General features: G+C 40.4%; 1 long non-coding RNA gene across 1 annotated transcript; it reads left to right on the top strand.

Annotated features, from left to right (window-relative positions):
• The first annotated feature begins 4,920 nt into the window (after positions 1 to 4,920).
• On the top strand, positions 4,921 to 18,240 carry LOC307047577. Its single transcript, XR_013810498.1, has 3 exons — positions 4,921 to 5,009; positions 5,462 to 5,567; positions 18,095 to 18,240. It is a non-coding gene; the product is annotated as an uncharacterized lncRNA (long non-coding RNA).
• The last annotated feature ends 9,449 nt before the right edge of the window (positions 18,241 to 27,689 follow it).

Here is a 27,689-nt window from a genome sequence, read left to right as displayed (position 1 = left end):
TGGAACCCATAGGTCGATTTTGGTGATTGACATCTCTTTTTGACCGTTAGAGCCACTAGAATCGAAGGGGAATTTCCCCACACACACACATGGTAAAAAAAAAGGTGGGGGCTTTGCGCAAGCAGGTTTGCATCAGAGTGAACCTATGTCTCGCTCTCACATCTGGAAACGGAAAAGCAGGTTTATTGCTTATGGATTATCAGAAACCATTTCAAAGTGACACAGACACATTGGATTAACCTATGGATTAACTTCATCAGCGTTTTTATCGTTTTAATGCCATTGAAGACCAATTTTGACCAGACAACGACCAAGGTAAGCCATGTTTCCAGTTTTAGCTACCTAGCGCCACATGTTTTGATGTCTGTTCTTGTTAATAACTTTGTGAGTTCTTATCATGGAGTGATGATGTTTGTACCCATCGATTCTGTGTCATCTCACTTTGCGAATTGATGGGTTGGGCGTGCAGCTAGGATAAGTAATAAGGGTGTTATGACTGAGTTTCTGTGGAACACCCCGTTAGCATTTTTCGCTCGTGGCTAATTCATAGGCTCAGCGCTAGCTTTGTGGTTTAAAAAAAAAAAAAAAAGATCAGTTAGCTGAGTTTCTTCCCGTTACATGGATACAAAACACTCATAGTTTATTGAATATTAAGATGCCCTCAGACGCTGTTTCCTGCAGATGACGCATTTTTCCCCCCCGGTATCGGGGGTGCGGTGTAGAATAGTTTAAGTCTAAAGAATTGTGTGCAGACTCTTCCTTCTCGCATAGACGGAAAGGAATCTGTGGAGATAAAAAATGTTAAACTGATACAGCTTGGAAATCTACAGAGATTAGTTAAAACATTTAAAAAAATGTAAATCATAACTACAATAAAACATAAAAAAAGCTTTGAAAAAAATACAACTATAAGTGGGCTAGAGCGTTGATGATCAGATCAAGGGGCTGATTGGAGATGGAAAGCAGCAAGGAGCCCAGGTGAGCTGAAGGTGTGGCTGTCCAGCCGGGTGACGTGGAGGAGAGAAGCCGAGCGTGACAATAACATCCGGGATCAGCAACTTCTACTGATGTTGAACAATGTTTATTTCATCTGGTGCTAGCTTCGTTATTGTCCATAAAATATATAGATTGCCATTTAGAAAAATACAGTAAATACAATTCTGCTTCAAACAATAGGGCTAGGTCAAACTGTCTAGAAATCTAATGAAACCAACAAACACTTATGCTGAACTGAGGATGATCCTCCGTAACTTTAAAGTAACTAAGAGGCTCTCTACGATCTTTCGGGTCAAACTCCATGAAAACTTTATGTATTCAAATGTCCAATTCATTGTGTTGGGATATTACAACCCATTGAAGGAAGCCCAGGAGGATGGCAGCATTGTTTGCTACACACAGAAAATTGTCCATAACCTCTCAAGTATGATGCCAAGGTTTTTGGGTGCAGCGTTTGCAGTTCAGATAACAATAACTTTGCAATAGTTTAAGTCTAAAGAATTGTGTGCAGACTCTTCCTTCTCGCATAGACGGAAATGGATTTGGGGAGATTTATTTTTTGAAACTGATACAGTTCGGGCATCTACACAGATGAGTTACCTAAAATCCTTTTCGTAAACTCATACTGTGGGCATGGAAGGCCTTAAATGGCTAGAAAAGGAACTAAAAGAAAGCGGTTATTATGATTCTATAAATGTATTAAGAGAGCAATGTACTGATAATCAATGCAAATCAACATCCAACAGAATCTGCTTTATGAATATCATATACAAATGGAAACCCTGAACGAGACTCTATAGTGTTGGTCATAGAGCATCTTCACCTTGTTGGTCATTTATTTTTGTTCCAGCTTCATGAAGACTCTGGATATGTTTTGAGATGTTCCATTTGAGAGCATCGGGCGAGAGACCAAGAGGAAAAATGGTTTTGAAAAAGAAAACAAAAAAACAAAAAATCATAATTTGAAAGATTATTGATTCGAAAATGATATGATACAGTGCACTACAAGTATGTCTGGGTCTCTGTGTTTCATTAAAGCTCGGCTCTGTTTGTGTGTCGAACGAGCCATTTTGTGTGCGTGCGCGAGAGAGAGAGAGAGAGCGCACCGGTACCGGAGATCGTTGTCGTTAGCTTCTGGTGCTAGCGAGCTAGTGGCCGGGTCTCAAACGTTTTGGTCACGATTAATGTAAACAATTATTTCCGGGGCACACGTTTATATGATCATTATAGTTATAAAAAAATAAGAGAATAAATGAAAAACAGGTATGAAATACTATATGACAGTAAAAAATAAATAAAGTTTAAAAGTGGAGTGATTTGTAAAATATCCATAAAGAAAAAGTAAATCTGTTTACAGTTCTGTTTCATATGAGTGTTGAGAGATGTATCCATAGATCTCTTCATTTTGTGCAGACTCTTCTTTCTCGCATAGACGGAAATAAATCTGTGGAGATAAACATGTTTAAACTGATACAGCTTGGGAATCTACACAGATTAGATACAAAATAAAAAAACAATATTTAAAGAATAACTACAATAAAACATAAAATAAATGCTGGAGCGTTGATGATCAGATCAAGGGGCGGTGGTGAACTCAAGTTCGAAAAAAGCTCTTAGTTGGGGCAAAGAAACTTTCAATGTAAAAAAAGATTTTGATCCCGACCAATATAATGTTCTAATGATTTTATTGTATATCAGTATTGATAACATAGAATGATGTCCTGGACCAGGTGGTGACCAAAAAAAGCACCAAAACAGTATAATATGTAAGCAAGTAGAGCTCTAAACATTCTCAAAATGCAATCACTGTCATTCTAGGAGATGATTTTAGAAAGAAGTGATTTTTGGTTTTCTTTTGCATTGTGAACTTCTCCAGTTCTTCACTTAATCCAGACGAGAGCCGTACACCTCCACCTCACACAGACTCAGGAACTCCTCCCGTCCTGGGATGACTATGTTGACGAAGCGACCGTCTATCCCCTTACAATCAAACGCACCGGCACCACCTGCAGGGATACTTGTGATCACAGCACACCTGGCAGAAGAAGCAGAAATGACTTGAGTTCAATTGAGGTTGGTTTTGTTGCTTTAACAAAGTGCACTGTTGGCCACATTGGGGCAGCAGAACAAACATTGAAATACAGGACTTTGAAATGATTACCTTGCTCTTAGCTGCTCAACGCTCCACTGTGTGGAGGCGGGGTCAGTGGAAAAGTACTGATGTGCAGCATGTAAGGTGAGAAGCAGAGCGTGACAATAACATCCCGGATCAGCAACTTCCACTGATGTTGGAAAATGTTTATTTCATCTGGTGCTAGCTTTGTTATTGTCCATAAAATATGTAGACTGCCATTTAGAAACATACAGTAAATACAATTCTGCTTCAAACAATAGGGCTAGGCCAAACTGTCTAGAAATCTAATGAAAACAGCAAATATTTAAGTTGAACTGAGGATGAGTGTATTCTGCTTGTATAAATATTTGAAATGCTAGTCTGAGTACATAATTGTTCATATTATTGAAATGCTAATAGCGCTAATGCCATGCTAATATTGTGCCTATCAGTGTACAACAGAGCCAGGTTGAAGTGAGTACAGTCAACCAGGTTGTGTCACTGTATTATTGACTGTAAATGAAGAAGGCTTTAATCCTTCATAAAAGTCATAATATGGCATGTGGATTTATTTCCATTTTTGATTAGAGACAAATACGTCATACAGTTATTTTGATTTGCTAAATGTAAAGGTATGTTTTTTTTCAGATTTCACAGCTGCCTGGGCCTAGTGGCCTATAGGCGGCGTTTATCCAGCAGCCAGAACCTTCATCTGTGCTGGCCCCCAGGTCAAGATCTACCATGGCTCAAAGACCTCCACCACAGCCATCACCACCTAGGATCAGAGGACCAGCATCACTACAGCAGCCTCCACCTCCATCTGTGCCTGCCACAAGATTAAGATACACCTCGGTACAAAGGCCTCCACCACAGCCATCACGATCAACCCAGCCAGCAAAGAAGTCTCGTCTAGCACACGAACCTCCCACAGAGCCACCAGCATCAACCCGGGACAATCACACCTACCTCCCTCCGACACAGCCACCAGCAGCCCATGCACCATCACCCCCACCTACACAGCAGCCAGACCCACTGTCTTGGAAGACAGACAAAGACCATGACACTTCTCCCCCTGTCTTTACATCTATAATGAATAGTTGGTTGAAAAAGTTCTGATATTGGAAATATTGAGATTTTACAGTTTCTTATGTTAACATAAAAAGTTGTAATGCTCAATTTGTATTTGTGCACATCACATGAACCTTCGTATGGAATATGAAGTCATTATTCATTCCTGATGTAACTTTTCTGTGGTGAAAGTAGAGTGATAGAACAATTTTAAGGAGACATCTAAAAATGGAGAAAATACCCTTCACTCCACACTCCAGAGAGTTAAAGAAAATGGTAAGGCGATTTTATTTTAAAAGACAATGAAGGCAGATTATATTGATATATTGATTGATATATTAATTATATTCAAAGGCAAATTCATACTTAGTCCCCTGAATCTGGAATAATGTACAATTCACAGCATAGCCTCACAATGTCAGGAACTTTTCATCTACAGATTGTTTTGGTCTGGCTTTACTCTTCGCTGATTGGTTGAAGAAACTTTTAATTGATTGGCTATGGCAATCAGAAGGAGGGGCTCATTATCATACGAAAAAACGTGCGAATATTCACATGTATATTCGCGTGTATGTTCGCGCGTATATTCGTCCATATTTTCTCGGAGGTCCGTATATTCGCGCGTATATATACGGCCGTTTTTACAAAAAAACGGGCGAAATCTACGCGCATATTATGGCACTTTGGGCTTTCCATACCAGGCCTCCAGGGGGCGCGCTACAAGGAACAGATTGATATCTGACCAGACATAGAGAGAACGAACGAGCGTGATGGAAATTGAAGCCGGAGGAAAGGAAGTTGATTGAAGTGGACAAAGTCGATTTATAAGAAGGTACGTTTTGTTTGTTTTTATACAAATAGCGTCATATTTACGCAGCTAGCGTTAGCGTGCCTACAGTAACTACTACACCAGCTGAGGAGAGTAGAGCTTCACGTGAGAGAAGATAAAGTGAGGGAAGAACATTGTTAAAAGAGAGGACAGAGACATTCTTAGCAGTTTGTTTATATGTATGCATTTGTGTATGGATGTTAAAACTATACAGAGCTTTAGCAATACTATATGTAACTATGGTCGGTGGAGAAGTGACAAAATGTGAAGAGGGACAAAGTAATGACAGGATAGTGTGCATTAGACATGCTCAAGAACAAATATAGAGAAGACATTCAAGGAGAGAGACACAAAACACAGATTCAACGGTAAACATGATTTAACCACTATTTAGACTATGTGTTTTTCATTGACTCGATTAAATGGATTTACTACATCAAGGTATGTCTTTTCAGGCTGCCATGTTTTGTCCTTTCTGTGGCCAACATCTGGGGACAGTTCAAGTGTCCTGTGGCTCCTGTGGCAAAAATGTACAGTTTTTGGCAGAAGTTGAACACAACAGTAAGTTCACTTTTTTTATTGTATCTATTTAAAATGCAAGACATAAGGATTCAACACACTACTCTGTTTAGAATACTAATTTAAGACATATTGTTGACATCTCATCATAAGCATTGCATCAAGGTCCTTTATCAGGTTGACTCTCAAGATATTTCTGTAGTGTGAAGGCCATCAGATGTATCTTCAATCTTGACCTTGTCATTCATCATCAGCGTGTTATTGGAAAAATCCATCACTACATACATTACAACAACACAGAAACTGATGCTGATAAATTATTAATCCATATTTCATAGATCCATCCTAATCACATGTCAATAAGTGTGTGGATGATGAGTCTGAAGCGCCAGAACTAAGATAACATTTAAATTTACTTCCATTAGTGTAACTTGTTTCTTTGAGAGAAATACCTGATTGCATACATGTTAGTATGTTCCATTATTTAACAACATTTCACTGTTAATCCAACATGAGCTACAACACTGGTTGGTGTCAGCTCCCTTGACATAGTGTAATGAGATTGAACACTGAGCTTCATTCAGACCTACAGTTTGACTCAAAACACCTTTTCTACGTCCTGTTTTCAGCTGCAAATATAACGCATTCTGCCTCAGAAACACGCTGTGTATTCATCCAACCGTTTCGAAGGTCTCTCTCCTTGTTGCATCTGCATTTCAGCGAGGACTGCACAAATAATGGGGGGCATGTTAACAAAACTAGATTATGGATTTCGCTGGATGTACTAAGGTCAGGCAATTTGTAAATTTTGCGCGGAGGATCCTCCATCTTTGAGATGAGGGGTAAACAAAGCACAGGTTGGATTTATCAGAGCCACGAGGCAGATGTATTTACCTCAATATGAACATCCATATATACATAATGTATCCATATATACATAATATATCCACCTGCTCTTATCTGCTGAACATCTCCAATCTCCTTCCTGAAATCTTCTCTTCATCTTCTCTTCATCTCACTTCATCTCACTTCATCTCATTCTCTTATTTTTGTCTTATTTATTTTATTTACGATTAATACATCACCATTTTCAAGGTATTTTTTGTCTTAAAGCCCAACAGCCTGGGAGATGTTGGATCCCACTATAATACTTTATTTTCTGAGCTAAGTGACCTTGGGAGCATGATTTTATTTGGAAATGTTATTTTAAATACAATTAAATCAAGTTATTTTGGTAAAAGTATTGAAAAATAAAACAAAAGAAATGTTTAAAAAAAACTTTTCTTAGTACGTTTTCAAATATTATTTTTTAGAATATATCAGGCCCTCACGCCACTGCTCAAAGACCTTGTGTATAATGCAATAAGAATGCCAGTCTACTATCCAATCCAACTTCATTTCTATAGCACATTTAAAAACAACAGAGTTTACCAAAGTGCTGTACATCAAGGGGCAAATCGTCTCAAGCTACTAGAACAGGTTTAACTCAAGCAACCAGATTTGTATTCTTCCTGTTTTTGTTTTTAATAAGCAACCACATTAAAGTATTTGTGTTGCACTGCCAGTCTGCACAGAGGTTCTGGTGTTCAATCCTTCATCATCGGTGTAACTGTGTGAGACAAAGAATGAATGTAATAAAAATTGGATTTCCATGATTATAACGAATAACAGGTATTTATAATCCACGCACAAAATTGACTTTATACTGCAGTACTACATCAGAAGTTGTCAATCACTTATTGACAAAAGATTAGGCCAATCGGTGCTGACACTTCTGGTTTTGCCCATCTCTTTTCAGAAGATAACATTTTTTACTTTCAAAGTTTTAAGACAACCCCATTTTCCTTCCTGAATCATGAATCAATATCAAAAATAAAAATAAAAAACAGAGCCACATGTTCCTAAAGCGGCCCTTAAGGTGCCCTGTAGAGTTAGTGATCACTGGTCACGCTATGGAGCAATTTTTTTGGTGTATTGTACCATTTCACACGCACAGAAAAGATGTGAACACGTGGGCGACTTAATACACCATTTTTGTATCCGCTTTCACACTCTTCCGTTGTTCGAGAGCTGGTGGCGGATTCTTCATTGTCGGAGAATGTGATTTCCGCTTGTGGCCATCATCGGGGTCGTCTATGTCCTAATGTTACAGTGCTTTTAGTAACACCTCTTTAATAAACCGGAGCTCAGAAAAGTTGTGATTTAGCATAATCTACAAGTGTTGTTATGATTGGACTTTGCAGGAATGCCTTTACAAAAGATTGTCAGGATTCTCATGTTATGTCACGGTTGTAGTTTTGTATGTCTGGTTATGGGTGTTTTCCTCCGTGTATATTGTCTGGTCCTTCTTCATGTGTTTTTTCCCTCCTGTCGTTAGTGTCCCTGGCGTGTCTGATTGTCTGATTGTGTTCACCTGTGGCCCTTGTGTTTGCCCTCCTCCCCCTGCCCGGCTGTTTCTCGTCTTGTGATTACCCCTCCCTGTATTTAGTCTTGTCTCTTCCTGCGTTCAGTGTTGGTTCGTCTTTTGTTTGTGACTGAGTTCACCGGTGAGTGTTGTGTTTTGTCCAAGTTGTTATTTTATACTTGAAATAAAGGCATTTTCCGCGTTATCTGCATTTGGGTCCTGCTTCCTTCACTCAACCGTAACAAAGATGCCGCTTTTCAAACATTCAGATGTTAGAATTTTCACAGGCAAAGTAATATCTATGCAATAACCTCAGTGCCTTTGCTCTCCATTATGATTTCATGCGGTTTTCTGTCCCATCAGGTCGTTAGTTTAACTTTAATTGCGTTCACCTGGCACCCCAGGAGTTAATCTGTTCCCTGATTTAACGGATAGAATTACAAAAACAGTAGGGCCCCATATGTTAAGCGGCTCCACTAGAAACTAGTGCTCCGACAGCTGAGCTAAATGAAAATGTATGAAATGTAGAAAATAAATCAATGCAACACAGTGATACCACACTCTAAGCAATTGCTATGAGAGCACTACACTGTACTCGTACACTACATCTAAATTAAAGAAGTAAATCTCGACTGGAGGTATGTAAATGTACTTGTAATCTTAGAGGTGTTTTTTTTACAAGACTGGGGACAGGCAATAAAGAGGAGGATTAATCCAACTTCATTCTGGCCGTGATTGTGTGTGGGTGGGTGGGCATTGCACAATATCAGAACAAAAGAAGATGAATGCCACACTGATACAGAAACAGTAAACAGAGTTGGTCTCTGTTTGTCGAGTAGCCTGACAGCAGAGAAGCTGAAGAGCTTTGTAATGCTGAGAGTAAATACAAACTGACTGGACATAATGACAGGCCTGTAATGGAAAATCAGGACAAGTTCTAACAAATCAAAAGAAAGTGAAACTTGAAACTGTGTTTGTACCCAAAGCGTCTGAGTAGAGAGTAAAGAGGGGTTTAATGCGTAGAGTTGGCAAACATTGTGATATGTTTGGTGAGGTGTTGAACGAGCTTCAGGGACAGTACAGTTCAGACGTGTTATTGGGCTCTGGTCCACTTTAAAATAAGGCTTTTGGATTTCTATTCTAGTGAGTAAATCCAGAGGTTAAATGTAAATAAGTAAATATACTCAGTACTATTCAGTCATGCTTGTACGTTACTTGAGTATTTCCATTTTATGCGACTTCTATTCCACTACATTTGGAGGAAAGTGACACAATCTTTACTCCACTGCATGTATTTACCACTCATTGTTACTAGCTCCCTTTTACATGTAAAGATACCCACATTTGTTTGCGTATGAAGCAGTACTGAATGCTACTTCGATACAGGGTTATGGGTTATTTACGCACATCGCTGCTGTTGCTGAACAACTGAAGATAAAGATAGAAAATATAGGAGACTATATTGCCAGTATAATCCTTTTCATAAATGAATCAACACAAGGTGGACTTTTCCATTATTGTTCAGCCTTGATTATATACAGTTCAGTCAGACAAGTAACGTGTTTCTTTAAAGGTCCCATGTCATGCTTTTCTGGTTATCACCCGTCCCCTTGTGTGTTATGAAGGTTTTTATGCATGTAAACGGTCTGCAGAGTCACAAACCTCAAAGTACACCCTGTAGCGAGTAAAACTCTAACACAGAGAATACCTCCCCAAAACGCCTCGTTGGAGATACGTCACTGTCCATTGATTCTTCCGGGTAACTCATGATGTCAACCGTACCCGGAACGAAATGGACCAATCCGTGGAGCCGTTACGTTAAGCCCCCGCTGATTTGTCCAAATTGACCAATCCACAGACTTCCTCACACACACACTCAGTGCAGGCAGCTCTGCTGATCTCTCCTCCCTGGCTGCAGGCTGATAACAGACAGCTGGGATCGTGGCGAAATTCTCTCTGCAGACCCATTCTCTCTGCAGACCCATTTTCACAGCGTTTATCAACCTTTTTCTGACTCAATATCAAGCCACACTTATTGTTTTTACTTCGGCTGTGACTTTGTGTGTGCTCAAGGTGAGTTTGGCTGTGTATCGCTAAACAAGGAAACAACACCTCCACGGAGCTCAGCGTGATTCACAACGTCTCGACCAATCAGAGCACACTGTGCTCACAGGGAGGGTGGGGGCTGGAGCTATTGGAGCTACAACGAGCCGTTAAAGGCAGAGAGTGAAATTCAGTGAATACACGTAGTTTACAGAGATGCTGTATGAGAAACCAAAGTGAGTTTGGAAAATTGCACAATATAAATCTATTCTAGTAGACCTCAACAATGGAATTATGATCAGTGGAAATGGCCATGACATGGGACCTTTAACATGTTTATTAGAAGCAGCATATACAGTAGTTGAGTTTGGCGTCTAGGCTCGGCATCATCGCTCCATAGATATAGCACGATGAGTGATGATTAAATAACTAACCCCCCGAGCCTACAGGTGGAAGCTGGGGTGGGGGTGGGGCAGGCGAGCAGCAGCGACGTGGAAGTAGCTACTGTACAGCAATAGCAGCAGCAAGCAATGCATGGAGAGAGATCTGGCAGGTTAAATAGAGCGGCGTATTAAGCAGACTCTGTTTGGTTGGTTGCAGAGTGGCAAGGGGCGTTATGTATGAGTGTAGCATAAGTGCTCGAGTTGACTGCCTGAACTAGCTCGCAGGCTTCGTCCCATTACATGCTCCTGGTATTGCAGGGGGACAAAAGGAACAGAAAACTAAAATTGAACCACAACAAAACCCACTGCTGTTCACCCTGAACGCTATACATTCACCTTGATCCACCCTAAAGATTAGTTTTTGCCCAAAATACAATGGCTCAGAAAAACGTTTTCATTCTTTATAAGTAAAATGTCTAAAATGTACTTGGTGTGAAAGTGGCTAAAGTGTTCGAATTCAATCATTTCCATTTATTTAAGAAATGCAAATCTAGAGCCTTTCACTGAGCTTTACAATCATCATTAAAGTGGCTCTCCATGATTACTGGAAGAGGCTTTTAGGAAGCCAATGTTCATCTCCTGTGTATATTTTTAAACCGAGCGAGGATTGCTAATATCTCATTAAGGAGCGAGCCCTTTACACGGTGTCTCTAGTTTTGCCCTTTTTATGTCTCTAGTTTTGTCAGACATTAAATGAAGGGCCGGGTCTCTGTCCTTGAGCAACGTCACCGAAATAAGAGTTCTTGATTCCTCCAATCAAAGGTCCTTCTCTGAGAAAGAGAAGGACCTTTGATTGCGTCATGGCTAAGAGACGTTTTTAGGATCCTCTGATTACAATGAAAACAGGAACAATCAATGGCAGTCGAGCTGGTAATGTGAAGAGCAGCTTTAAGTGTGATTGAAACGGGGAAAGAGTTAATCACAGATAATTAACTTTTCCAGCTATTTGCCCTTCTCTTCTTGCCGACTTCTATCGTACATTTTGACATTTCACATTTTTCAGAACACTGGCTGCAAAATGGAAAACAAATCTTGATGTCAACTCTTTGAATTGGCAACAAAAAAGAGTCCATTGGAGGTTTTTTGTATGCTCTTGTGTCATGGATTGTGCAACATACACAGAAAACCACATCTTCCAACACAATGGGAACAGGGCATTGGAGCCGTTTGCAATGTTTTTCACCACCACCGCTGATTTATCATCCCAGTCGAAAAACAAAAGTTATAATATTTATGGTGTCATGGAAGGACGGCAACTTGACCTCCCCAATAAACGTTATTGTGCCGATGTGTTCTCTGTCTGCCTCCTGAGGGCAAACAAAGGCAGATTGAACCAAACTCGCAGCCAATATACTGTGAGAAACTTCAATCAGTTTGTGTCTTTGTGTGGAACCTGCATGCATGCCTCCATTTCTCTTATTATTATTCTACAGCAGGTTCTAGGTATAGCATACATTTTCGACTGGGGCTTAAGGGTAAATTAACATCTACCAATCAGAGGGTCTCCGTTTCATCTCTAGCCCCTGCAGTCGAAGAATCCTCAGGCAAGATACTTAAAGAGGCCCTCTCCTGGAGTGTGTTATATAGGTTTTTGTGCATGTAAATGGTCTGCAAAGGCTCAAATCCCAAAGTTCCCTCCAGAGAGAGTTTCCCTTCCACACCTGAAACGCCTCCATTGTTCGTTTCAGCAACATAATGACATCACTATGCGCCATTACTTGCTTGCGCTCCAACACATTATACTTGATAGGCTAAGGGGCGGGACTTCTCTATGTCTTCCTTGTAAACTAACTAATTCCTAGTTTCCCTCTACATTACCATCACTTCAGTCACATGCTTTTATCACATGGCAATACTTATGTTGATGTATAATGTTTTTTTTTAATGTTTTGCTATGACGTTTGTATTTTGTTTTTGTCTTCTTGTTTTACTTTGTACAGCCCTTTGAAGCATTTCTTGTGCTATACTACATTTTGATTTGATTTGATTTATGAGGTTGACCAATCACAACAGAGCCGGCCAGCTAACGCTAGGAGCAAAAGTCTGACATCATTATGGATCAAATAAACCCAGAGGGAGGAAGTCAGGTTGACTTTAACAAACTAGTCATTTTAATCTAAAACCATGGTCTTTGTCCAACTGTACCCAAGTTGTTTTTGTGCCTAACCAAAGAAAAGAACATTATAATATACACATCCCACAATCTTTAAACTGCCATATTAAAAATCAAATGCAAAAGACAGAAAATGTGCACTGTATTAAAAGCTGCGAGCAATTGTATTTGTGTAATGTTTCGGTCTAACAGGATTGTTTTCAGGTCAACACACAAAGCAGAACACGCTACATACAGTTTAAAGAAACACCTTCATTCATTACTAATGTGATCATGATCAGTATTAGTGAGAGTCAGCATTGTCTGATAGCTTTAACTTATTGTGGAGTCTATTTTTATATAACATTACAAGATTCTTATTATTACATTATTTGCTTATTGTGCTCATTGTATGTGCTGTGACTTAGGAATAAATGGACCCAATCACCCCCCCCCCCCCCCCAAGTTTTGATGGGGAGGACAGGAACGAAGGGAAAAGTTACATGAGAAAGTTTAGCTTGCAATACTGAAAGAAGCAAGGTCGAGTGCAGAGACTGAGAGAACACAAAGAGGTAGTCAGAACAGCACATCGCTCCGGCCTTCACTTTGTATGGGAACCGCGCTCCCCCGCAAAGCTAGGAAGCAACATTATGCTTTTCCGCTATATCTGAAGAAACGTTAGAGAAAACAAATGAGTATGACGGTGACAGAGTAGGGAGGGACTTCGCCAGCCGGCCGAATGCTGATTGGAGGATCGTGTTGCCAAGAGACTCTATCTGAGTCTGTGCACCAACCAAAGAGAACCAAGTCCAAACCGCGGTATCTCTTCAGCTAGTCTTGAATGTACGGGCAACGCCCTGTGTAATAAAATGTATTGTCACACGAGGTTCGAGGCTCTTGACAGATTTGGTGGTTACCGATTACAGCTTTGCTAGATGTGACGTGACGAGTCCTTGGCCAAGTGATATATATTTTGGTCGCTTTACAATAAATAGTTAAACTTAGAAGTTGTCTGTCTTTTCTGGAATTCTGAACCCAACATTATCCAATAATGCATTTGGTTATTTAATTTGGAGGACCTAATGCCTGTAACCTACTGTATGCACCTAGCTTATCCATTTCTTCCAAATAAGAAAAGTCTGCATATACATAAAATACAACATTCAGATTAAACCAACAGAACAAGAGGTCCACGTGTTGCTTCATCACTAGAGGCAACGTGTGCACTGTAGTTTGCTCCAGGAGAGAAACACTGCTTTGTGGGCATATCTGGAGTGTTATGCCCCGTGCATATGGAAAATCTACTATTTCCCACCTGCATACCAAAAGAAAAACAGCACACTTACACATATAACAGAGCCACAGTAGGAGTTTGTTTCTGTGTTCCCTATAAGAGGATTTGGTTCTGTCCTGCAACATTTAGCAAGGCTCCTGCTTCTCTGTAGAGGTCACATTAACACGCAATGCAGCAATCTGTCAAGTCGTAAGTGACACCGTGAAGGTTAGCACGGCTTTCTCCCCAAATGTAGTGACATTTCAAAGCATTAAAGGTATTTTTAGCTCCAGTGCAATCCTCTGTGCCTCACGGCCCAAAAAGTGACTCAGCTCAGTAATAGAGACGATCCAAAACAAGAGACAGAGGCAGTTAACTTTTTACACATAAAAACGAAGTAACAGACTGTGTATTAACTCATGTATTCATTCCAGTCTATATCATAGCTAAGGGATCCAAACAAAAGGTAATTGCTTTGGGCTGTTGTTGATATTTACAAGTCATTAAAGTCCTGGATACTAGGGATGCGAATTTGACAGCAAATTTATATTCCAATATTCGACCCCCCCAAAAAAAACGATTAACCTAATTTACATGAAAAGGTTTTAATAATAAACACATTTTTAAATAAATATAGAAACCAAACGAAGCTTTCTTTGATATTTTTCTTAAGATATTTGAAATGGCACTTTCGTATACCTTTAATTAATCATTTGATGATATGTGATCAACTTAGGCACCCCTCCCATAAAAAAAAAGTACCTGAATCATTTTGAATATTCGATTAATCATTCCCATCCCTACTGGGTACGAAAAAACGTATAGCAGTGGTTTAACAACATCACTTCCTGTCTGCTGCTGAGGAAGAGGATGATGGTGGACTCGTCCCTCCTCAAACCTGATGACAGCAGCCATTACAAACCCAGAGAGGGCGGGAGGAGAAGGAGCAGCTGAGAGGGTGAGGAAGAGATGAAGGGGAAGGGAAAGTGAAGAAGACAGGGAGAGGAGCACAGGGAGGAAGACGAGCTGACAGGAGGAAGAGGAGAGGAGGAGGAGGGCCCGGGTGACAGAGTGATAAACTGATGACAGAGAAGAAGACAGGCTTTGTTTATTCAAGTCAGGAAATCATCTGTCTGGGTTTGGTTGTGTTTGGAAATGTGAACAAACTGCTTGTCATCCAGAAGGAACCCTTTCAAGGGAAATATTACTGAGTGGTGGAAAGTATTCAGATTTTATTGAGTAAAAGTACTAATACCACACTTTGAAAAGCTCAATTTCAGTTAAAAGTACTGCATTGAAAAGTTACTTAAATAAGAGTTAATTTACGATTCGGAAAATATATGTAAAGTTTTAGGAGAATCAATTCAATGCAGCAAGTCTTCAATTTTAAGAAGCTTAGCAAAATTGCTGGATATTAATTATTTGTTAACCAACTCACGGTTTAAGTTATTTTACACAGTTTAATCTATACACAATGTCAACATCTGAATGAACAAATAAATAAATAAATGTAGTAAAAGTACAAAATGTAGTAGAGTATAAGTATAAAGTATATAATGACAATACTTGGGTAAAGTACAAGTCTCAAATGTGCACAAGTACAGTTTGAGTAAATGTACTTAGTTACTTTCCACCGAGTCTAATAACACTAAGACTTTAGGAATACATCCCATAATGTCATTTTCACTAGACTTTAATTGAGGTTGCAAACAGATAAGTTGAATGATAAAATATTGACTTATGATAAGTTGACTAACCATTCGTCATCATTCACAAAGAAAATATTACATTTTAAAGTTTGTTTTTTGCATAAATTATCTAACATCATGTACGACTTCATTGCTATTATTGACTTTGATCCCATTTCTGTTGCTTTGATTCTGTCTTTAGAAAAAATGCACAACATGTTACAAATATTCTTTAACAAAAACTACATCTTAATCAAAAGTTTTATCAGATGTTAATATCAAAATGATATGAGGTATCTACTGCTGGTAAACAATCTTTAAAGAAGTTTCCAGGCAGACAGTTGAGTGACGGGTGCAGAGCCGTACGACCCGGGAGACGCTGTCTGTCACTCTCTTTATTTTTGGGCTCATGACTCCGGAAGACAGACTAATGCACATATAGTTTATATTTGTTATAATAATTTTATTTATCTATGGCTTATTTTTTAAACTGTATAGATAACTTAGGAACATATGCATTCGTGATACTATACGTATGTGTCTTTGGTTACTTTTTCCCAAATATGATTCAATGCAATCTGTGTCCTAAGGGGTTAAAGCATTAAAGCTATTCTACTGTTCCATTTCTCCAACACACTTTTACACTTTAGGAAATATTCTTGTTCGCTTTGTTTGACCGAAAACAAGAAGAAGACGAGTCTGGTCGTCACCATGATCTTTTTTAATCCAGTATCCCAGGAAGTGCAAAGTATTCTGGTGGCCAAACACTGGTACTACAACTTCTGTATCAGTCTGTGATGTCATTTGGCCCATTATACTTTTTACCATTGACTTACATTAAGGAAAGAGACGTCTGTTATATAGCGGATATTTATTTTTTAGCTAAATGTACTATCCAGTATGAACACTTTTATTTCCCTTGTTTAAAATGATAAGACCCTACAAGTTTTGCGTTATGCATTCAAATCTAAGGCTTATGTTCCTTCTTCATTCATTTGACTGAGCCCTACAAGCCATGCCATTGCGGATGTTCTATCAGCCCAGACCCGAGTATTTTTATAATCAAGTGTCAGGCCATTTTGTCTTCATGCGCCACTGAGTAACCTTCATAGGAATGATGCTGTATCCAGTCCTCTTTTTACATCCAAGGTGGAGACTTCAAAAGGGACTGCAGAGCTCTCAGCTCGCATTTCACTCCATTCACACGCTCACACGCCACACCTTGTATTTCTCACGCAGAGATTTCTTTCCAGGGTACCGCCCACCAAGCTGCGCCGCAATTTTGTAAACAAACTAGGCTTGTTTGAGACGCGTGCACTCCACTAGCGTGGCGAATGTCCCCCCCCCCCCCCCCCCCCCCGTTGACATTCGCGATACAGAGGGCTTCATACTCCACTAGCAACACCCTTCCCCCCCCCCGTTGACATTCGCGGTACAGAGGGCTTCATGGGAACTTTGAGGGGAGCCAGAAGTTGGAGTACCAAACACCGCTGCCAAAATCTCACTCTGAACTCTGTTCAAAACTTGAGAGCCCTGGGACTGATTAAAAAAAGTTGAAACCTCCACTTTATGTTTATACACTTTGGTTTTTGTACATATCAAACAACACTAGCGAGCTTTAGATGTTCTTGTAGGTGGCTTTTGTTAGCTCTCAACAGCCTCATGATAGCTGTTTCTAGTCTGTATGCTAAGCTAAGCTACTGGCTGTAGTTTTAACCCAGTCTCACGGCATTTCGTGTTATAGTCACAAAATTAATTTAATCTATTGATTCGTGTTCACCAACACGATTTTTGCATTTTTTTCATGTCACACAGAACGATTTTGAAAGCAATGTATGTGTATGTTTCGTGCCTGCACCACGTCTTTTTGTCCAGTCGGGTCTTGGAAGACTGGAAGCTGTGCGATTCATAAAAACATTTTCTTACTCAATATCTCACCCTAAGTCCAACCCTATCCCTTTTATTTTAAATTGTATAATGTGGGAGTTTTTTTTGCCGTCCGCGGGGAAAAGAAATGGCTCAGAGCCTCAGAATACTGACATCTGCATTTGTGGTCATCTTTTTTTGCTTCTAATTTGTTATTATTTGGTGCAGGCACGAAACATACTACCAATAGAAATACTTTGCTTCTAAAATCGTTCTGTGTCAGAATACTGAAATCTGTATTTTTTTTAATCTGTTTTTCCTTCTAATTTGTTATTATTTACATTGCTTTTGAAATCGTTCTGTTCGACACGACAAACATGGCGAAATCGTGTTGGTGAACACGAATCAATAGATTAATTATAACACAAAATGCCGTTAGACTGTGTTGGTAGTTTTATAGTTAACGGATAAGATATGAGAGTTTCCCTTCTAAATGTTGACGAAAAAGCATCATTTGATTCAAAAGGCTGCATGTGTTTGCTTTGAATTCTGTATTGATGAGTGAGTTGGAAACAGGCCTGCTTTTGTTGTTTTTTGGTGAGTGAGCGGTGTTTGTGTGTTGAAACAAAGGACACCATGTTTGTGCCTCACTGTACTCAGCATTGAGCCTCAGCTGTAGCCGCCGGTGTCCTTCAATAGCTCCACTAACTCAATTATTTCTCCCACCTAATACAATCTTTCTGCTCTTCTATTTGATTAGCAGCGGTGAGCGCTAATCCCTCTTCATCCCGAGCAGCCGCACATCATCTCTGCTGTTTCTGTGTGTGAGGAATGTTTCTCTGAAAGGTCACGGTGCCATTGTGAGGGATCGAGCGGCTCCTCTGTGTTTGTACACCGATCCTTATCTCGTGCATGGATCTGATTGAGGGCGCAACATTAAATTGCCTTTGTTTGCACCCGTGTGCTGCGTCAGTGTTTGTGTCGCTGTGATCTCATTCCAGGGTCACCGCCACTGCGTGTGAGTCTCAGTGTTCGAAGTTATCCCTGCGTGTGTGTGTGTGTGTGTGTGTGTGTGTGTGTGTGTGTGTGTGTGTGTGTGTGTGTGTGTGTGTGTGTGTGTGTGTGTGTGTGTGTGTGTGTGTGTGTGTGTGTGTGTGTGTGTGTGTGTGTGTGTGTGTGTGTGTGTGTGTGTGTGTGTGTGTGTGTGTGTGTGTGTGTGTGTGTGTGGTAAACATAGACCCGACATGCTTTGGATTGCAGTCACATCACTGAGTGGATAAGCCTTCATGTGCTTCACCTGACTTTTTCTTCCTCTAATCACGGCTTATTGATAACACGTCCGCCGGATCAATATTTGTTACTGTATGCATGGCATTTTCCGTCCTGCGTCAACATCTCAAGCTTTCTGACATGATTGCACCGGGGGACACACCATGGGAAAGGATTATTTGTCCAAACAGCAGGTGACATTGGGAGGGTACATTTGTATTAGGAGTCATCCTCTTCCTCTGCAGCTCAGGCAATATGTCTGCCTCCAGGCTGACTGCTTAATATCTGCAGCAACAGCCAAATGCGGTTATAAAAATATGAGCAGTGATGTTATGACATTATTCAACAGTAATGTGCAGCGGTATTAACATTCTGGTCGCGTGTGTGTGTGTGTGTGTGTGTGTGTGTGTGTGTGTGTGTGTGTGTGTGTGTGTGTGTGTGTGTGTGTGTGTGTGTGTGTGTGTGTGTGTGTGTGTGTGTGTGTGTGTGTGTGTGTGTGTGTGTGTGTGTGTGTGTGTGTGTGTGTGTGTGTGTGTGTGTGTGTGTGTGTGTGTGTGTGTGTGTCTGCGTGCTCCGTCATAGCCGAGGCCACAGTGTGCGGCTCAGAGAGGTTTTGCGGAGGGAATAAAGTCAGAGACATCATTTGTAGAAAACACAGATGAACAGGGGGGAGAGTGAGGATTGGTGAAATACTGTCCTGAGGGAAAGTCATTTAAGTTTGTTCTCTGCCACAATTTCATTCGAATGTATTTCTCTATGGGCGTACAAGAGAAAATAATTACTTCATAAAAGCTCTTTGGCAGCATTTCAGAATTATTCATTTCCAATTATTCAATCTAAATGGATGCATGGTGTGACTAAAGTACTAATTATACATTAATATAGTGTGAATGATGCCGAGGCCTTCACTTGCAACACACACGTATTTCTATTGTAGATTGACTTTAATTTAGAATCATCAGTTGTCGATCCAACGTTATATTAAGAGCAAATCCCCGGAAGGAGTGATTTGGAGATATTACACTTGTTGATACGTCTCATTCATATAAAGTTATTCAAAGTCAGTCATGTTGGGAGGTTGAAGGAGTTCATTTAGGTATTTCCAAATTATCTTCTCATTATTTTTCTACATTGACAGATGGAGATGAAACTCTTATGGTTGAATTATCTGTACAAATGAGGAGAAAGTGTGTTAAAGAAAAAGCTAAAAAGCCCTCTGTTGTGTGTGTTATTGCGACCGGAAAACAATGAAATTTGAATGAATAATTGATTCATATTCGGCAGCATTCAGTTCACTAACAGATTATTTTGGAAGAATACGGCCATGTTTTGTTTCTAATTACAATTTTCGTTGCAGCTTTGCTTTGATCCTCTTTTGGAATGACTTCTTCTCCATAGCAACAGTGGCTGAGCCTTCTGGGTATCGTAGTATTAATAGCCATCTGGCGTATCAAACTGACGGAAATAACAAGACTTTGAGGGGAACACATTTAGAAATGAGGGCCAAAAAAATATCCTTCACATATCCAGAAGATTTAGTTCTAATGTGCATTGAGGAAAGCTTTCAGATAGGAATCCACTGTGTGAATGACTCAGACATTTCAATGGATATACAGTACTTTAAATTCAGTTTGAACCACTTGAAAAACCTACTTTTCACACGGTTTCGAACAATTCATCATCCCACGAGGCTTCAGACTGTATTCCAATTGTAGAGGTTTTAATGTCATATGCACAAAGCTACAGTGTAGATATGGCAATCAAATTATTATGACCCGAGCTCCTCCAACGATGCAACATAATAAAATACAAATAAAAAAATAGTGCAAGAAGTCTATATACACGTAAATAGAATATGATATATACAAGAACAGAATTTAAAATTAAATATTGTACAGTAAGATGAAACTAAATACTGTTTATTACAGTGATAACTATTTAGATGAGTAAGTACATTGCAAGATAACAACGGATGAATGTTTATGGAGGCACTTAACAAAGCTCAGATACAATACAAAGCTCAGATACAATGCAACATCCCATAATTGGCATAGAGCTGTTGAGGGCCGGACCATTAATGATAGTCTGAAGTCTGGTGCTGTTTGGAAGATTTTCGTATTTTTTGGCGAAAGATGCGTTGCCATGGCAACGACATACGGTGAATTTCGAGTCGTACGGATAAAGTCCCTAGGAGAAGATATATTTCGTACGGAGGACGAAAAACGCGATAAATCGTGTTTTTCCAAAGCCAAATTCAAAATGGCCGACTTCCTGTAAATTATTTTATACCCCTACAAGAGGCTTTTTGGTTCGTGTCCGCACCCTAGATATGTGTAGCGAGTTTCGTTCGTTTACGTGAAAGTTACAGTGGGGGGAGTTTACGTTAAAAACGGAAGTGGGCGTGGCCTATGCAATTTTTGACGCAAAGTTCCGGAACCAATTACACATCGCAATTTTGTAAACTTTTGATGAGCGTGCAAAATTTGGTGAGTTTTCACGTCCACCTCACTGTAGTCGCATGGGCTACCTATACAGCCATGATTTAGGCCACTTTTAATGGGCTCTTGCCCCTCGTTTTCCCTGTTTTTTTGTGGGTTTTGCATGGTTATCGCTCCCTTTGCGAACGACTAAATTGATCGTAACGATATCAATTATGCGAGTTGCAGTGGGCTCGCGCGCGACCGATTTCAATAGGGTCTTCGCCGACCTAGGTCTCAGACCCTAACAATAGCAAGTAATAATTGGGAGGGTTGGCGGGGCTGTTCTTATGTTCTCTGAGGGGAGGCTCACCTTCCCACACTTTGAAAACCCCTGCTGTAAACTATATTAGTTTTAAATGTAATAAGTGCAAAATCTCCTTGTGTAACACCATGTCTGATAAAGATAAACAACTTTTAGAAGATTATCAGTAACTTTAATTCAGCTTTAGTTGTTTAGCATGATTCATTGATAAAATGCACAGAAAAAATAGGAACAGCCAATCACGGCTCAGTCTGCAGCTTCCATCTCCAACATCTCTAACAGTTCTGTTAATAAAGCTTTAAACAGTGATTTATTAACACCTGCAACCTAACCAACCAACAAAGCAAACATCCCTCTCCCATTTGTTTCACCCTCACACATATTACTTTGTCTGGAAAAAACTAAACAAAAACAATATCCGCCCTAATCTTCCTCCTGGGTAAGCCTTCATAAGATTCAACTACAGTACACCCAAATCCTAATGATGAGTAATTGCATAAAAAAACTCATATTGCTTTCCTCCCAAATGAGTCAACAAAGCAAATCTCCTGCATAACAAATGGCGACATGCCAGTAATCGTTAAGCTATTATAAGCGGATGGGCTAATTACCGTACATCTGCACAGCTCGCCGTTATGGCAGAAGATTTCCCACCGCTGTCAGTCTGCATAATGGGAACCAACGCCACAGGATACCAACTCTGGCGCTCATTTACCTCCTGATTAAGTGCTGCTTGACCTCAACTTTGAAAAAGTCTGATACGAAACACAACTTTTGTATCATTCGTGTCCTCGGTTTGAGTCCTGGCAGCGTGGAATCGTTCACAAGCGTCACACAGAGCAGAAAGTGAAAAGCTCATCAGTAATCCATACAGCCTTCAGATGACATACATCTCCACTGTAAACATTAGGCTAATGACTTTACTCAGTGTGTGTGGAATAATTGAGCCGGAAGGAAGGTCTCCTATTAACAGTCGCCCTGCTGCGGCATCAGATAACACCTTAATTCAATTAGTTTGTTTATGTTTACTTCAGAAATCAGAAACAGGTTTATCTCCAGGTAGGTTGAGACGCAGGGGTAGACATTAAGGGTAAAATGCGGGCCGGAGCAGTAATGCACTAACTACATTACTACTTGTACTACAACATTTGAATCATCCGTTCTTCCTCATTTTCCTCAATTGTTCATATTTGTTTTATTAAAATAATGATATTGTGGTCATTGTTAAAAAATGTCTGCTATTATTATGAGTATTATTATTTGGATAATGCGCTTTCTGCCTTGTCATTAGGAGTTAGAAATCTAATGGCTATGTAGTAGATTAGATTACAACCTTCATTATCCTAAACTGCTGGGACATTTCCCTATAGCAAATACCTTTATATTTTCTACTCTTCACTTACTTGTCAGCATAGGCCACTCCCCTTCAGACCTACCCAACTATCCATTCACCATCACCAGGGTCAAGCTAAGCCCCTCCCCTTCAGACCAAACCCAACCATCCATTCACCACCACTAATGTCAAGCTAAGCCCCTCTCCTTCAGACTGAACCAACTATCCATTCACCACCACCAGTGTCAAGCTAAGCCCCTCCCCTTCAGACCAAACCCAACCATCCATTCACCACCACCAGTGTCAAGCTAAGCCACTCCCCTTCAGACCAAACCAACTATCCATTCACCACCACCAGGGTCAAGCTAAGCCCCTCCCCTTCAGACCAAACCAACTATCCATTCACCACCACCAGTGTCAAGCTAAGCCACTCCCCTTCAGACCGAACCCAACCATCCATTCACCACAACCAGTGTCAAGCTAAGCCACTCCCCTTCAGACCGACCCAACTATCCATTCACCACCACCAGGGTCAAGCTAAGCCCCTCCCCTTCAGACCAAACCCAACCAACCATTCACCACAACCAGTGTCAAGCTAAGCCCCTCCCCTTCAGACCGACCCAACTATCCATTCACCACCACCAGGGTCAAGCTAAGCCCCTCGCCTTCAGACCGAACTCAACTATCCATTCACCACCACCAGGGTCAAGCTAAGCCACTCCCCTTCAGACCGAACTCAACTATCCATCCATTTGTGTATTTCTGGCAATAAATATGTATTCCTACATCAAAACCATCTCTCCTGGTTGAACTAATGTAATCTAATATTAATTTAAAAGCTACAATAAAGGCTTCTGTCTATATAACTTAACTGCAAGGAGATATTATATATGCTGAGCAGAGAGTTGATATCGCGCTGGAGGGGAAGCTGCTCACTTGCTGACACATTGGATTCAGCTTGGCCCACAGTAATCTACTTTCTGTTGAGGTACTTAGAAAAAAGACTTACAAAAGTGAAATGGTGGAAATTGAGAACTGGAACCACAGCGTAGTTTCGCAATCCAAGCATTACAACTGTTTTTTGGTGAATTCAAACACATTAATAGAGTTTTAAATGACCGCTAATGAACTGATGTACTCTTGTGGTGAGATCTAATATGTATGTAATGTCTATGTTAGTCTGGAGCTAAGTTGGTAGATGCAGATGGTCACTGGTTCAAGTCCCTGCAGAGACCAAAACAAGATGTGGTTTTGACTAATAAGCCCTTCAATAGTGTTTTATTGTGTATTTTCTACTTTTTAATGCTGCTTTAATTCTATTTTGAGACGTTTATATTCTAGTAAGGTGTATTTCTACTCTTTAATTTCTACGTATGTGCAATGCCTTGTTTTGTTTTGTTGTTTTTTATGTTGCTGCAATGCTAACATAATTATCTTATTTTAGCAGCAAGTCCACCCCCTGGGCTCTGCTGAGGTGTTCTTGAGAAAGGCATCACACGCCAACTGTTCAAGGGCCTCAAACTATAGATCCTAAAACCATCAATGCACTTGTTTGTGAATGCAATACCAATTATGTGAAATATATATATATGCCGTTACTAACTGTGCAACATATACCTTGCTCTCTGTATCTTTAATATGTTTTAATGCATGCTTACATTAAGCTGTCTTTGGCTCTTTTCTTGCTATAACAAATGCAAATTCCCCCTCTGTGGGACGAATAAAGGTATTCTGATTCTGACTCTGAATGTGTGTATTAGAATTGTAATTGTATCATCACCATCCTCATCATCCTCTTCATCATCATCATCATCTGACTCAAGGTCCATTTTTAAAAGACATACAACACATAGACATCAAATCAAATCGAATATAACGTAACTTTTAACAGAGTTGAAAAAATGAATTCACCTTAGGGGATTAATGATGTATGCCTTCTTCTTCCTTCTATTTCTATTTAAAAGCACAGGACAATGAATGTGAGGGAAAGACAATATTTTAACTATATTAATCCTAATGTAAAGTGTATGCTTGTTGATACAGAGATCACTAACTTAGAGGATATTAACTCTGCCTGAAGGTCTGTGTCAGCCGTATCTTTCTCTGATGAAGTGTTGTTGACAACACCAACAGTTTCTTCAGCCCTGATGACCCTCGGCGTGTGGTTTCAGCAGCCGGTCGGGCCTCGATCATTGAACCTGAAGCGTAAAGCTGTTTGTCTGTGAGCAGAAGAACACCTTACACCACCACAGCTGACCCGTAATGTGTACTGAGCGCAGAGTTGAAGCTGCTGTACAGCGATGACCTCAGGGCAGGGAAGCAGAGCGGAGAGAAAGCAGAAAGGAGAACAAAGGAGGGAAAAAAGTTATCAAGGAACAAGAGACCTAATTAAGGAGCTAACTGTTCATTAATAATAAGCCAAGATAGTGCTTATTGTTATGGTTTGAATGTCCTGACAGAGGTCGAAGCATCAAAGTGGTGATGCTCTTCGCTGACATTAGTGTCTGACACGCAGTGTGTCATTCAATATGAATAATTCATCTCAAACATCAACATTAAACATACAGAGTAATATCTCACTGACTATCATCGGTTCAGGTTATTGTAGATATCTCTGATGGCCAATAATAGTGACCTTTCCGATGACAAATATCAAGATTACTGTTTTACGTTGATGCTAATCCCATGTTTTATTAAAACTAATGTTAGATTTGGGTTTCAGCTGACAGGAAACATCATTTTTTGTGTTATGTCAATACAAACATTACCATAATCATGAGTGTACAGCCATGCTAGCCACGCTGTAAGCCAATCAGACTCAGTGGTCTTTTAAAGGTCCCATGTCATGGCCATTTCTCATAATTCCATTGTTGAGGTCTACTAGAATAGATTTAAATTGCATGTTTCTCATACAGCATCTCTGTATAGTATGTGTATTCACTCTCTGTCCTGAACGGCTTGTTTGAGCTCCTGCCCCCCCCCCCCCCTGTGAGCCCACGCAGCTCTGATTGGTCGGGACGTTGCGAGGCTCGTTGCTGCTCGTCACTGCTGTGAGCTGCTGCTGTGAGGAGTGGACAGGTTTCCGGGTCGGCGACACAGCGAGAACAAGCGAAACTCATCCTGAGCACACACAAACACTCACAGCCGAAGTAAAAACAATAAGTGTGGCTTGATATTGAGACTACAAGCGGCCGAGATGTGTTTTTTCCGCATTGTGGCTGGTGTCATCCGAGAGGGACTCTGAGTTGAACCGCTCCTCCTTCGCGTCGAAAGGAGCCAGTTGAGGTAGTTCGGGCACCTAGTAAGGATGCCACCTGGGCGCCTCCCTAGGGAGGTGTTCCAGGCACGTCCAGCTGGGAGGAGACCAAGGGGTAGACCTAGAACCAGATGGAGGGATTATATCTCTTTGCTGGCCTGGGAGCGCCTTGGGATCCCCCAGTCAGAGCTGGTTGATGTGGCCAGGGAAAAGAAAGTTTGGGGCTCTCTGCTGGAACTGCTACCCCCGCGACCCGACCACGGATAAGCGGGAGAAGATGGATGGATGGATGATATTGAGTAAGAAAAAGGTTTATAACGCTGTGAGAATGGGTCTGCGGAGAGCATTTATCCGCGATCCCAACTTGTCTATTACAAACCAGGGAGCTCTATGCAAGTCAATGGGACTCCCTGTTAATTGAAAATGTATGCTAAAGGTCCCCCCCCACTGGATTGGTCCATTTTGGTTCCCGGAAGAAACAAATGGAAAAAGAGAAATGTCCAACGAGGCGTTCTGGGGCAGCATAGACAGGTCTTTTCTGTGTTAGAGTTTTACTCCCTACAGGGTGTACTTTGAGAGTTTGTGACTCTGCAGACCGTTCACATGCATAAAAACCTTCATAACACACAAGGGGACGGGTAATAACCAGAAAAGCATGACATAGGACCTTTAAAAAGAAGCATAAATGTCCCAAACCATTGCAACGCTTGCAATAGTTGAAGAGATATTTCATGCAGGAACAGTTCATATTTCTGCACAACCATCATGTCGCTTGGCTATAAATCTAAATACTGTTTCCTGGTAGAGGAACATTTCTTTTTTCCAACATTGATGAACCGAAGAACCCACAGACAACAATGCTCTTACAAAACTAGAGTACAAGGTTTCAGAAAACCACAAGATACAGGATCATACCTTTTTCTGTGATTACTGTAATGCTTTCTGTAAACGTTAATAAAGTATTTGTTGACATTTGACTTTGCTGTTCAAACCTTATAGCCTTAATATTAACCTGCAAGCAATAACTCTGTTGACTTCAGCTACAGATGTGACATAGGATAACAACAACAACAACAACAACAACAACAACAACAACAACCTGTCTTAGTTTTTACCTTCAAAGCATTTCATACATGATGAAACAGTTGGTTGTGAAATAATCGATTACCTTCTGAAGACAACACTCAAACGCAATACTTGCAGTAACGTGACCAGCAGTTTGAAGCCCCTGCTGATATGATGTTGAACTGAAAGACCTACATGGCTGCAAGAGGAATAACTTTAAAGCCCTCTGTAGTACATCATATTGCTATCGTAAAATAGACAAATGGATCATTCATTCCACTGAATATCATCGGATATGATCACCTGAATATGCTTAACCCTCCTGTTGTGTCCGGGTCAAATCTGACCGATGTACTACTTTCATCAATCATAACTTTTTAGTTTTACATTCGATTGCATTTAGGCTTTATGATATCCTTCACAGTAGACATTTGAACATGTAAAATTGCTGATCACCACTGTCATTGAATTTTGGATGATTTATTCAACTTTGTAACACCCATGGTGTTCCCGGTCAAAAATGACCGCCATAAAGAAATGGAATTAGTAACCATCTGGATCAGATAAAGTACACACACACACACACACACACACACACACACACACACACACACACACACACACACACACACACACACACACACACACACACACACACACACACACACACACACACACACACACAGCTAT

Source organism: Notothenia rossii (genome assembly GCF_949606895.1).
Source record: "Notothenia rossii genome assembly, chromosome: 7".
In the NCBI taxonomy this organism is placed as follows: Eukaryota; Metazoa; Chordata; class Actinopteri; order Perciformes; family Nototheniidae; genus Notothenia; species Notothenia rossii.
Note: the sequence above shows the minus strand (reverse complement) of the source record. Positions and strands in the feature narration are given on the sequence as shown.